Raw genomic sequence first — 13,296 nt, forward strand, 5'->3', positions numbered from 1 at the left:
ATGAGGATTTAAGCCTGCCTTCTATGTAAGATTTATTTTATATATTCAAACACCAAGAAATTACATATATTTAAAATTGAGATACAAGCTTTATTGAACATTGTATACCTTATACTAAAAATATGCTAGCTTTTGCTGCAGACGAGGCAATTACATTACAGGCTCGAAGCATTCGGTCGCCCGAATTTTTGAAAAAGAAATTCCTGAATTAATTACTTTTAAATGGATATGACATTCTTTGGCGCTTTGCTATTCGTATGCCTGCTTAAAGCTACCCAGCAGTGTAGTGGTGCGCAATGTGTATAATTACGTTTCCAATAGTTCTCAGAGAAGTACCTACTCAATCGAAAACGATTGAAAAATATAATTGCGCTATTGGAATTGCAGCCAAAAAACATGCTACATCCATGTAAAACTCGCTGGCTATCCTTAGAGGAATTAAAAATATTTTTTAACTTCGCTGTTAATGTTGACAAAATAGACAGTGCAAAAACCATTCTTGATAACTTGGATGATATGAATGAAATTTATCTCTCCTTCCTGAAGTATGTCCTTCAAAATATTAATAAAGTTAATAAAATTTTCCAGAGTGAGGGGATTCAAATACATAATGTGACGAATATGAGTGACACTAAGTGATACTCACATCCCTAGTCTGATGCTAAGTAAATAAAGTCACAACAACAATAAAGCAGACAGTCACTTGTATCTACATCAGGCATCGGCATTTAGTAGCACAATTGTACACACTCAATTCACACGTATTCTTATTCTCTTTAGTTTAGTAGTCACTGAGCCATTGTAAACTTTACCAAGTAGCGCAACTAATAGCTGATCGCTCAAAATTTGCACACACACACAAACATCACTAATGGCCATATTACGGAAATCTTGGGGAAATTGAAGTTAAATTTTTAAACAGACATAAAATGTTATAATTTTGGAATATATAGCATCTAGGACACCTTAATTGCAGTAATTGAAAGAAAATGTTTGCTTATACTCAAGTATTTAATTATTTTTTCTAAATTTATCTTTAATATTGATGCAATGATTGATCCAATGCAACTCTGGTCTTCCTACTGTTCTTCATTCCACTCCATTCGAGTGCCTATTTTCACGGCCTGCGAGTGCCTTCCACTCTATTCGCAACATAACCTCGAATTAAAGCCGGAGTCATTGGTGCCGTATGTCGTATCGCTGTATCCGTATCCCTAACGTAATCAGCTGTTTATCGTTACGACGGTAAACCAAAACCCAATTGGTTGGCTACGATACGGTTACGACCTTAGCGGCACCAATAATCGATTGCATTGATTCTCATAAGGTTGGTCGAATCAGCTGTTAAAAGGTTACCGATACGGTTACCGATAAAGCACCAATGTCTCCAGCTTAAGCTGCCAAACTATATAGTAAACAATGCACTGAGCATTTGGCGCAGCAACATCGATTGTGTGCGTCGCTCGCAATGTTGACGAATATTATTAGCAAGCAACAAGCGAAGATCGTTTGTTAATTCTTTCAATGCGCACAAGCGAAAAATATTAATGTTGACCAACCCTTTTGCGCAAATACAACGTATTTAATTGTATAAACCTTTTGCTTCCCATTTTGCGCATTAAAAATATAATAACAAACGATTTTGTCTTGTTGCTTTCTAATAAGCGAATGAACTAAGCAAACCGATGCATCAAGTGATTTGCGCGACTATCACGCTCTCACTACCACACCTGCATTTCCAAAATGCCGATGCCTGATCTACATAAACGAACCAATCATTATGTCTTCACATATGTACGTATACGCAGCTGAGAAGCAACGCACAACCACATGCAGATATCTTATCTGAGATGCTCCTATAGGTATGCTATTACAATTGTGGAAGTGTCGCTCACACATACAAGCGCATGGGGTATGAGAGAAGCTATAAAAATTATACATCTGTAGTTGTAGCTGAGAAATTTATAACTAACCAGTAAGTTCTGGAATTAGAAAAGCCTAGAAATTTGCAATGAAGAGGTCGGACAGTATAAAAGGGCGACAACAGTGTAGGCGAGAATCAGTTTCATTTGAGCTATCAATCAGTTTGGTTATTAAGCAAGCTATTCGTTGCAAAGTATAAGTGTTATTGTGAAGTACTTTAATAAAGGCCATTTTTCCATTATTCAATATTGGAGTTATTTATTCAACAGTTTAGCGATACGAACGTTGGCAGAAGATTCCAAATAAGGGGAATTGCAGTAAAATCGTTACAATAATATGTATTCAGAAATAAAAAGATTTTATTATGTATGTATATTGTATTATTTTGTAAAGCCGGAATGTATTACATTATACAACATAGAAATTATAGATTATAAAAATATTTCAAATATATTGCAAAGTGATCAGATTTATATAAGAGTTTATGCGATGGATAAGCTTATCGCCTCTAACATTTCCGAGCAAGAAGAAGCCAAATTTAAACAAGATTGTATTATTTTTTATATTGAACTGTGTGATCAAATTAGAAAGCGTTTTGATTTTAAAATTGTTGTTCTACAAAACTTAAGTTTCGCGGATCCCAAAGAAATTGCTGGAAAAAAATGGATTCTTTGCATATGGTCTTGCAACATTTTTCGCATACAATCGATCAGAAAATTGTGCAGGATATTGATAGCGGGTATAGGGAATTAAAGTTTTTAGAATTTGAGACATATTTTGAAGACATTTCTAAGGTTACTCCAGAAGTGTTTTGGAAAACTATTTCTACTATCAAAAGAGCTGACTCTACATACGCTTTTTCTAATTTATGTACATTTGTTGCAGATCTAATGTGCTTGCCACACTCATCAGCGAATGTAGAACGAATATTTTATAAAATAAACTTAAACAAAATAAAAATCCTAAACCGTCTGGAAACTGATATATTAAAAGGAATATTGCTAGCCTAAGATTATTTAAAATTGAATGACTTTTCCTATCATAATATTGAACCGCAAATAAATATGCTAAAAAAAATTAACGCGAAAATGTATAACTAAGAAACTAAAAGGATATAGGAGTTTATGCGAGATTCGATTCGAGCTCAAAGAAAACAAAAGCAAAATGATTGTTAAAATTACCGAAAATAACTACCTTTTGTATGTAATACAAAATTTATCTTTTAAGATGTTTTTGTTATAAAATAAAGAAAGTTCGATCGGTGCGGACGTGTTTATTTTTGCTCCGCAGTTTTTGTGTGTATTCCTGGTTATCTTTATGTTTTTTTTTTCAAAGTGGATCTGGGAATGGTCTTTAATCCTCAATTAATAATTGATTTGAGGTAGTGACTGGAATCTTGTTCCAAAGTATATACTTTCTATAATTTATCTACAAATGATAAATGCAAAAATAACTAATCTTTGCTTATTATTAAATTTTTTACTATGCCGTGTGTGTGTGGTCAAAAGGTTGATCGTGGTCAGCCGAAAGTATGTTGTGCGAAGTGCAATGACCTCTTCCACTTAAAGTGTGTGAACATATCATCGACTGATCTCGAATTTCTTCTCGCATCAAACAGACATTTTTTCTGTAAATCTTGTACGGCAGAGCGGCGCGCCTCTATACGTAGTCCGCCACCAAACTCTCTCTCTAGTGCCGTAAACAGTATCGGTAACAATATGAGTGCAAGTGAAAATATAAGTAACCAACAACTACTTTTGCTTGACTTTTCTAAAAATATTGAGGCGTTACGCGCTGAAAATGCTCTCATTCTCACTACAATGAATGCGTTAAAAGACGATAACATTAAACTTTCGCAAAAGCAAGATTCTCTATTTGCTGAAGTTCGCTCTCTAAAATCTTCGATTGTTGATAAAATCACAGAAATCTCTACTTTATCATTGGAACTAAAGAATGTGCATAGTGTTGTTGCTGCTTTTGCCAATGGGCAAAAATCAACTCGTGCTGGTTCTTTACAAAAAGATGACAATAAAGAATTGGCTGAAAAAACAAAGAAGCCAAGCAATAACAACAAAGACAATAAATCTGATGCGAGTGCAAAATCAATGCAGGCTGAATTGTCTAAAAAAACAAAGCATCCAAGCACTAAAAACAAAGACAATGACATGCTCGCGGGTGCAAAAACAACGCAGCCTGTAAATAAATAAATCGGCGACTAACAATGTCTCGGCCTCTAAAGCTAAACAATTAGCTAATATAGCTAAACAAAATGCAAATACCAATTCGGCTGCAACAACAAATCAGCCTCTAATTGATTTGTCTTTGACAAACACAACCAGTAGTGACTCTCAATCGGCTGCCATGCAAAGCAATAACACTATGACTGCAAAGAATGTGATGCCGTTGAAGTCTGCCAGTGAAACTGTGCCTACTTATGCTGACGTCACTATTATGGTGAAAGGTAATAATAAACATTCTGCATCTGATGACGTTGCTTCTGCCAGTGAGACCGTGCCTACTTGTGCTGGCGTCACTATTATGGATAAAGGCAACAATAAGCAATCTACATCTGATGTCGTAACTTCTGAAATTAAGACAAATAAATCCAAGAAGGCTGCTACTATCGTTGTAGGCAGTAATGTAAATGCTGATCTTAATCTAGCTGTTCGCCTAAAATGGTTACATTTATCCTCATTCAAGCCGTCAGTTAATGCAAGTGATATTATCAGTTATGTATCAAAAAATGCGAATATTTCGCCATCTCTTATTCATTGTTATAAGTTAGTAAAGAAAAACACAGACTCTAGCTCGTTAGTAAGATGCAATTTCAAACTTGGGGTCTCGACTTCAATCTATAGTAAATTACTAGACTCTTCTATATGGCCAACTGATGTTAAAGTAAAGCCGTTTCGTTTTTTTCAAAAGGGCAAAGGCCAAACGCTCAACCCCTAGTAAATAATCCGCAAAATTCAATTTTTAATAATGTAAATATTTACTACCAAAATATCTCGGGGATGAGAACTAAAGCTAAGGATATTTTCTTAGTCACTTCGCGCTGTGAATATGATGTGTATGTCATAGTTGAGACCTGGCTCAACAATGATTTCTTTGACGCAGAATTTTTTGATACTACTTTGTTTCATACCTATCGTAAGGATAGGGATCCAATCAAAACGGGATGCCAAAGAGGTGGCGGGGTACTAATTGCCGTAAGACGTACCCTCCTCTCTTCTTTCGTTCAGCTCCCCAATACTGACTCGCTACTGGACCAACTGTGTGTCTCTATTTGTGGGTTGTTTGGAAAGCTGTTCATTTGTGTTTCGTATATTCCGCCTTGTAGTAATGAGTCTCTGTACTGCGCGCATGTGAATAATATTTTTGAAGTTTACGAAAAAAATGTAAACAGTCATTTTTGCGTTTTGGGTGATTTTAATATGAACAGGGTTGTTTGGTCAAAATTGCTAAATGACAATCTATTAACACCTATGAATGTCAATCATCAACATGAAATATATTTTTTGGATACTCTTTTTAGTGCCAACTTTGTTCAGATTAATTCATTTGTGAACCAGCTAAATAACATACTGGATCTTATTTTTGTCGATAAAAATTTAATTTCTCACTTATCTGAGTGTCAATTTCCTATCTGCAAATCGGACATGCATCACGTGCCCTTATCTTTATTATTAAATTTCATTGAATTTGTACCTAACAACAATACCACTCAAAATACTCCCTCCTACAATTTCAAAGATGCAAATTTTGATGCACTCAATTCGAGTATTGCTGAAATTGACTGGAAGTCTATTTTCTGTGCTAAAAATGCCTCTGAATGCTTTGAAATTTTTCTGCTGCAGTTATCTGATATATTTAGTAGAAATCTCCCCCTTCTTCGAGGCAAAATACATAAATTACCCTGGTACAATACCAGGTTAAAAAAGCTTAAAAATCTTAGAAATAAGTATTTTAAGTTGTACAAAGCAACCAACGACTTTTCATTTAGAGATCGATATTTATTATACATGAATCAGTTCAATGTGCTTGATAAGTTTTTATATAATAAATACATCTCCCGTTTCGAAGAAGAGTTAAAGCAAAATCCCAAGGCCTTTTGGAACTTTGTCCGTACAAAAAAAGGTTGCTCCAATATTCCAACATCTGTCAATTTTAATGTCATTAGTTCAAACAGTTTAGTGGAAACAGTGAACCTTTTTGCTGATTTTTTCAAATCTAATTTTGTTGTTGACTCTAATATTTCTGATGTTAGGGTTGGTTCTGATACAGCTAATTCCTTGGACTTTGGCTCATTATTGGTATCGGAATCAGATATTATTATTGGCATCTCGTCCCTACAATCTTCTTTAAAAAAAGATATTGATGGGCTGTCTTCTTTTTTGGTTAAAAAATGTAGTAGTTCGCTATGCGTGCCGTTGTGCCATATCTTTAATGTGTCATTGTCCACTGGCGTTTTCATTGATCGATGGAAATTGGCTTCTATTACTCCAATCTTCAAGTCTGGAAATAAGAGCGAGGTAGCAAACTACAGGCCAATCTCTAAACTATCAACCTGTTCAAAACTGTTTGAGAAAGTTGTAAAGGAGAAGTTGGCTTTTGCTATTAAAGGAATAATCGATCCATGTCAGCATGGGTTTGTTGCGTGTCGTTCAACAGTGACAAACTTAGCTGTTTTTTCGCAATACTGTGTTTCTGCTTTTAAGGATGGGTATCAAGTTGATACTATATATACATATTTCTCTAAGGCGTTTGACACAGTGTCCCACAAGATACTTCTTCAGAAACTTGAGTACATTGGTTTCCATTCAGCTTTTCTGTCATGGTTAAAGTCATACCTGACAAACCGAATTTTATTTGTTGAAATCGAGAATATGAGGTCGTATGAGTTCTTGGCAACCTCTGGGGTGCCACAAGGTAGTATTCTCGGTCCAATCTTATTTGTTATCTTCATTAATGACGTCGGCTTATATTTAAAGCATTCAAATTATTTACTTTATGCTGATGATTTAAAACTGTTTAGGCGTATCACCACTGTATCTGATGCATTGCTCCTACAGAGAGATTTGGATGCTCTTAATGTGTGGGCTTCTAATAATCATCTGAGACTTAACAGTAGCAAATGTTGGCATATAACGTTTTCTAGATCTACAAGTGCGCTTACGTCAACATACTATATCGCTAATACATATCTTGCCTCGGTCAAAGAATTTCGTGATCTTGGTGTCATTTTCGACTCTTCGTTCACTTTCGTTAACCATGTTAACTATCTTATACCAAAAGCGTATGCTAATTTAGCTTTTTTACGGCGTTATGCGAAGGATTTTAAGGACCCATACACTAGGAGTATATTGTATAATTCATTAGTGCGATCTAAATTAGAGTACGCCTCTATCATATGGAATCCCATTTACAGCACATACTCTGCTAGAATTGAAAGGGTTCAACGTAAATTCATTCGATTCGCCCTCCTACCCCTTCATTTTGTTAATCCCCTACCTCCTTATATAAACAGGTGCATGCTTATAAATGTTATGCCACTGCATGTCAGACGCTCAGTACAACATTTAATGTTTATTTACGATATTATCTCTGGTACTATTGATTGCTCAGCTCTGTTGGAGCAGTTAAATTTTCTAGTTCCTAGTAGATCTCTACGCTCTCATAATATATTCTACGGTGAAGTTCTGAGAACCAATTACCTTAGCTTTGCCCCTCTCACAAGAGGTCTCGAAGAGTTTAATAAAATTTCCAGAATGCTAAATCTTGACTTTGCAATGCCCAGGCCTTTGTTTAAGTTACGGATTGAGTCTTACTATCGAGAAAATTTATCTCATCCTTGAATTAATTAATTTTAGTTGCTTAGTTTTAAGTTAATTTGCAAACTTGTAAATCTAGTCAGTAAGGTTTCTGCCATTGACTCAATAAATATGAATATGAATATGAAACGAATTAAAAACGATTTTATACGTTGTATGTGGCAACAAAAAATAACAATCAGAGACAATTTTCAGAAAAGCGCTTTTAAAGTTAATATTGTTGAATGAAGTCCGCCGATCCCATTTTGGTTTCCGGCGAATACAATCGTACGTCCCCTGGTAATAACCCAACTTCGTACTAATTCAACTTTGGTTGTTGCCATAGATATGACGATTTTTGACAATTTTTTGGGCGGCGTCTGACGACATGGAAAAAAATATATGGCAACGCTGCACAAGCGTCTAATCAGCAACACCTCCCATACATACAGCTGCTTGGCCCAATCCTCTTTTGCCCCACTTCCTCCTTTTAGAGCTGAGGAGCTATCCAACTTTTGTTTCATTTACATTTTTAAGTAAGGGAACGTACCCAAATTACGTGACCCCTTTAGGGGGTAGGGGGGTTTCTTTAGGTTTTACACCTGGTCACAGGGGGGAGGGGAGGGATTGGGGCTTTGTCACGTAGTCAATAATCTCTAGAGAATCTTGCAATTTTTTTGTGGAGTTTATTTCGCGTCAAAAATGTCCATGAAAAATCATCAGAAAAACGTGCACGGTAATGAAGTGGACGACGTGTCTCGCGTGCCACCTCTGCATGTCCTCTCCAGGAGACCAAAAGAGATCTTATGTATCGTGGAGCAAAGCGCGGAGTGGATAGACATCGAGGCAGTCGACGAGGAAAAAATAATCACGTCTGAGGAAACTCCTGATGCTACTGCTCCCATAATCTACGATGTATCCCAGTGGCTTGATGCTGGAAGCGTATTCCTTATAAAGTTGAATTAGATGAAAAGAAATAAAAAGGAAAAAGACTTTATAAATTAAGTTGTTGTTCGGATATGTTTTTAAATACATTTTTTCTTCTTAATATTATTAACTTGTAATTATATGTATGCACGCACGCTTCGCGTAACGCGGCGGATGCCGAATTAATAAAAACAAATATCAATCAAATAAAATTTTTTTAAGTTAGGAAAAAATTATTTAAAATCATACTTATGAACTACTACGTGAAAACTAAAGGGGGAGGGGGGGTCTTAAAATATACTACCGATGGTCACCGAGGGGAGGGAGGGGGATAAAAGTTGTAGAAAATGGGTCACCTAGTTTGGGTACGTTCCCTAATTGCTTTATTATAATTCCAGCTTGTGGAAATTTTCTATTTTTTGCATAATTTTTATACCCAGCTGTACTTGTACACAGGGTATTATAACTTTGATTGGATAACGGTTGGTTGTACAGGTATAAAGGAATCGAGATGGATATAGACTTCCATATATCAAAATCATTAGTATCGAAAAAAACGAGCTTTTCTGGACCCAGAATAGATTGATATTTAAAATGAGCGAAATCGGATGATAACCGCGCCCGCTTTTTATATATAACATTTTGGAAAACACAAAAAATCTGAATATTTAGTAAATAATACACCTAGAATGTTGAAATTTGAAAAAAAAAAAAAAATTTAAATGGGCTTGTACCGACCACTAGTGACAAAATAAATTTTACAAATATTATCATAATCATAAATCAGAAATCGTTAAACCTATCGTAACAAAATTCGGCAGAGCGGTTGCCTGTACTATAGGGAATGCTTTGAATACAAATTAAAAGGATCACGCGCAGTTTCATATAAAAGATTTTTAAAAGGGTCGTGGACGAACAAAATGAGCTATATCTTTGCAAAAGAGAGCTTTATATCAATGCTATTTCATTTCCCAAGTGGATTTATAACAATAAATAGGGAAAACTTCAAATTAAAAAAAAAAAAACGGGTGTGACACCGCCCTTCTCTGTTTCGGGAGCCATAACTCGAAGAAAAATTAGTTCAGAATAGAGCCAGATGTATATGTATTATTGCGCAGTCTTGTAACACTATTAAGCACACAAAAAACAACAACAGCATTTCAAGTGTACAGCTGGGTATGTAATGTTCGGTTTCACCCGAACTTAGACTTCCTTACTTTTTTTATTTTCCTTCGTTGTTTTTTATTGCAAATGTAAAATAGTCAATGAAATAATGAATTGAAGTGCATTGAGTGAATTTGAATGAGTTCGTTCGCCGACATCGCGTGAGTTTTTGTGAAATTATGACTAATTAATTGATGGAATATGGCACAGTTTGACATATGTTCACAAAATAAGAGACAAAAGACAATGGTAAGGTATTCTCCCTATGAAATCGGATTGAGTAACTGTTAATTTATCTCTGAGAATGAATCGGGGACTAACTTTAATATACTGCAAGATGCAATATCTATGATATGAAAGCGTGCAGGTTTAATCCGTCGTTCATATAAGCCCAGAGTTTACGGCTAAGCTTTTTTTCATTCAGTTTGTACTCATCTGTAATTCCTTAATGGTTAATGGTTATATCGCTAGCTCCTAATGACCAATACAGTAAAACATCTTCGACTCCAAACCTACCAAAGCCATAAACTTACAGTCAGAAGTGTGGGCATCTTATGATCTTCTTGTAAACTCGATAGGGCTCGCGTGCAATATTGGGGCTACGACAACAAGGCAGTACCCTATCATCATCCATCTGACTTTGTGTTACCGACGTGCATACTTCGTAAGCTCAACAGGTGAGACGTTAAGTTGGCTGCTTGCGTTGATGGAGACTGCAAACCGGTGCTGGAGTTGTGTCTCAGGAAAGTCCGGTATTATGTATGAAACGAGATGGCAGCGCCACGACAATAAATTATTTATATATACATCTGGCAACTGTGTTGCCAGAACATTCTTTATCTTCTTCTTTATTACTTTTTTATCTTTCAATTGATATACTTTGATGCATTAACTTTAAAATGTACCAATTAACTTATTTCATTAATTAAATAAACACTCATATATAAAAGTGGTGTCAGAAGTGTATTTTAAAAATGAGCCTTACACCGGAGGATTTAAAAACAGTGTTGGATGCGCTAGCAGGAGCAATCCGAGGAGCTGTGGAGGAGGCTGCACAGAATGCTGCGGCAAATACAAACGTAAATCGTTCGGTGTCACCCAAACCGCCACCGTTTAGTATTACAGAATACAAATCAGAAGATAAATCCTCAGTACAGGATTATTTCACACGTGTAGATTGGGCATTACAGTTGAGCAAGGTTCCAGAAGCGGAACAGCACAAGTTCGTACGTGTACACATGGGGGCAGAGCTTAATACAGCGCTAAAAATTCTTGTTAGCCCAAAAACACCAGACTCGCTCTACTACAGCGAAATAAAAAATATCTTGATTCGCAATTTTGATGGCTGTAGGAATAAGTATGCAGAAAGTATCAAGTTCCGGCAAAACAAACCAAAAAAGGGAGAGCCGATTTGCAAGTTCGCACTTCGGTTAAGAGAGGCGGCTGTACACTGTGAGTATGGAGAATTCTTAGATAGAATGCTGCTAGAGCAATTGTTGTATGGCGTAGAATCACGAGTTATTTGTGATGAAGTTATTGCAAAGAAACCAAAAAATTTTGCTGAAGCATACGAAATTGCGCATACAATCGAATTAACACAAAACGCCACAACAGACCTAAAGTGCACAGAGATGATACAAACAAGCGAGCCAACGTATAAACTGGGATACGCACCAGTTAAAACAAAAAGAAATACAAATTCGAAAAACCCGAGTGGCGAAAAACCGATTCAGAGGGAAAAAGGGAAAGGGTCCAATTGTTACGGATGTGGGGGGCAGCACCTTAGAAAAGACTGCAAATTTAATAATTCCAAATGCTTTGCATGTTGAAGAGTGGGCCACATCGCCAAAGTGTGCAAGACCAAATTAGATCAGATTTCAGAGGATGAATGTGAATCAGTTCAATGAGTTCAGTAATGAATTGCAAAACGTTGCGTTCGATTAAACCAAATTTTAGGTTGTTAAAGACAGATCGACGATTTGCAGGCTATACGGGCCACAAGGTGAACTGCATTGGACGGGTCGTAGTAACTGCGACAATGGGGAAAACTTCACGACGACTTAATTTGTATGTCGTTCAAGGAGATTGTGATACACTTTGCGGCCGAGAATGAACATCGCAATTCGCACGAGAAATAAACTTCACTGAACTGTTTTCATCGTCTAACCGAATCAATACTATAAATTCAACAGCACCAAAACTATCAATAAACCAACAAACGCGACTGCAACATCTTATTACACGTTTTGAGGACATCTTCAGTACGACAGCTGGGAAGTTGAGTGTGCCACCTGCAAAAGTAAAGCTCAAAGCTGGAGCAACACCAGTTTTCGCGCGAGCGCGCGATGTACCGATGGTGCTGAGAGAGGAGTATGCCCAGGAAATAGATCGTAAAATTCAGTCAGGTTTTTACAAGAGAGTGGAGCATTCAGAATGGGCCTTAACAACACAGTAGCAGCAAAAAAGAATGGGGGTATTCGCATTACCGGTAATGATAAGCCCACTGTCAATCCAAAAATGATCATCCACGAACACCCGATTCCAAAAGCAGAAGATTTGTTTAATAAAATGAAAAACGCTACAATATTTTGTCACTTAGATATAACAGATGCATATACGTATTTAACAATTGACGATGAGTTTGCGCATGTATTGACATTAAATACAGTGACGCATGGGCCTACTCGTGCGGTATATGAAGCAGCAAATATTCCAGCTATCTGGAATGGAGACTGTGTTACAGGGAGTCCCAAATGTTTTAAATTTTTTTGATGATATCTTGGTGTTTGCTGAAAACTTCGAGCAGCTACTGATAGTTTTGGAAACGACACTAACTCGCATTAAATCACATGGTTTGCATTTGAACAAGTCAAAGTGTGTCTTTGCGACACCATCGGTGGAGTTCCTTGGCCACCGTATCGATGAACCACGTATTGTAGCGCATTTATTCCAGATTTGGCCACAAGTGCACGGCCATTGCAGGATATGCTGAAAAGAGAGAAATTTTACTGGACTAAGGAGGTAAACGCAGCGTTTGCCCTATTGAAAGAGATGTTGGTTTCACCTCAAGTGTTGATGCCATACGACCCAACACTACCTGTACTACTGGCAACAGACGCGAGTCCAACAGGACTAGGAGCCGTGCTTTCACACCGTTTAGAGAACGGGACCGAACGACCAATTGCACACGCAAGTCGAACATTGAATGCTACAGAACAACGTTATCCACAGATTGACAAAGAGGCATTGGCAATTGTGTGGGCGGTTCAGAAATTTTTCCAATATTTATACGCACGTCATTGGACACTAATCACCGATCATAAGCCATTGTCACAAATATTACAACCTGACAAATCGCTTCCAGTATTATGCATAAGTAGAATGGCGAACTACGCAGACTTTTTAAGCAGATTTGATATCGAGGTAGTGTACAGGAGCTCAAAGGCGAACGCGAATGCCGACTATCTTTCAC

The 13,296-nt window shown here is 36.8% G+C and overlaps 1 protein-coding gene across 2 annotated transcripts in view; it reads right to left on the minus strand.

The window, feature by feature from the left end:
- Window positions 1-13,296, minus strand: part of LOC137243720 (uncharacterized) — a 76,504-nt gene that overhangs the window by 40,978 nt on the left and 22,230 nt on the right. Inside the window, exon 2 of one of the 2 annotated variants that reach the window (XR_010950593.1) lies at window positions 8,400-8,681. The exons of the other annotated variant lie outside the window; for it this stretch is intronic. The gene's annotated coding sequence lies outside the window, so the exon portion shown is untranslated. Of the gene's footprint in view, window positions 1-8,399; window positions 8,682-13,296 lie in introns of those variants that run through there. 2 annotated transcript variants of the gene reach the window in all.

The sequence above is a fragment of the Eurosta solidaginis genome, chromosome 3 (genome assembly GCF_040869045.1).
Source record: "Eurosta solidaginis isolate ZX-2024a chromosome 3, ASM4086904v1, whole genome shotgun sequence".
Classification (NCBI taxonomy): domain Eukaryota; kingdom Metazoa; phylum Arthropoda; class Insecta; order Diptera; family Tephritidae; genus Eurosta; species Eurosta solidaginis.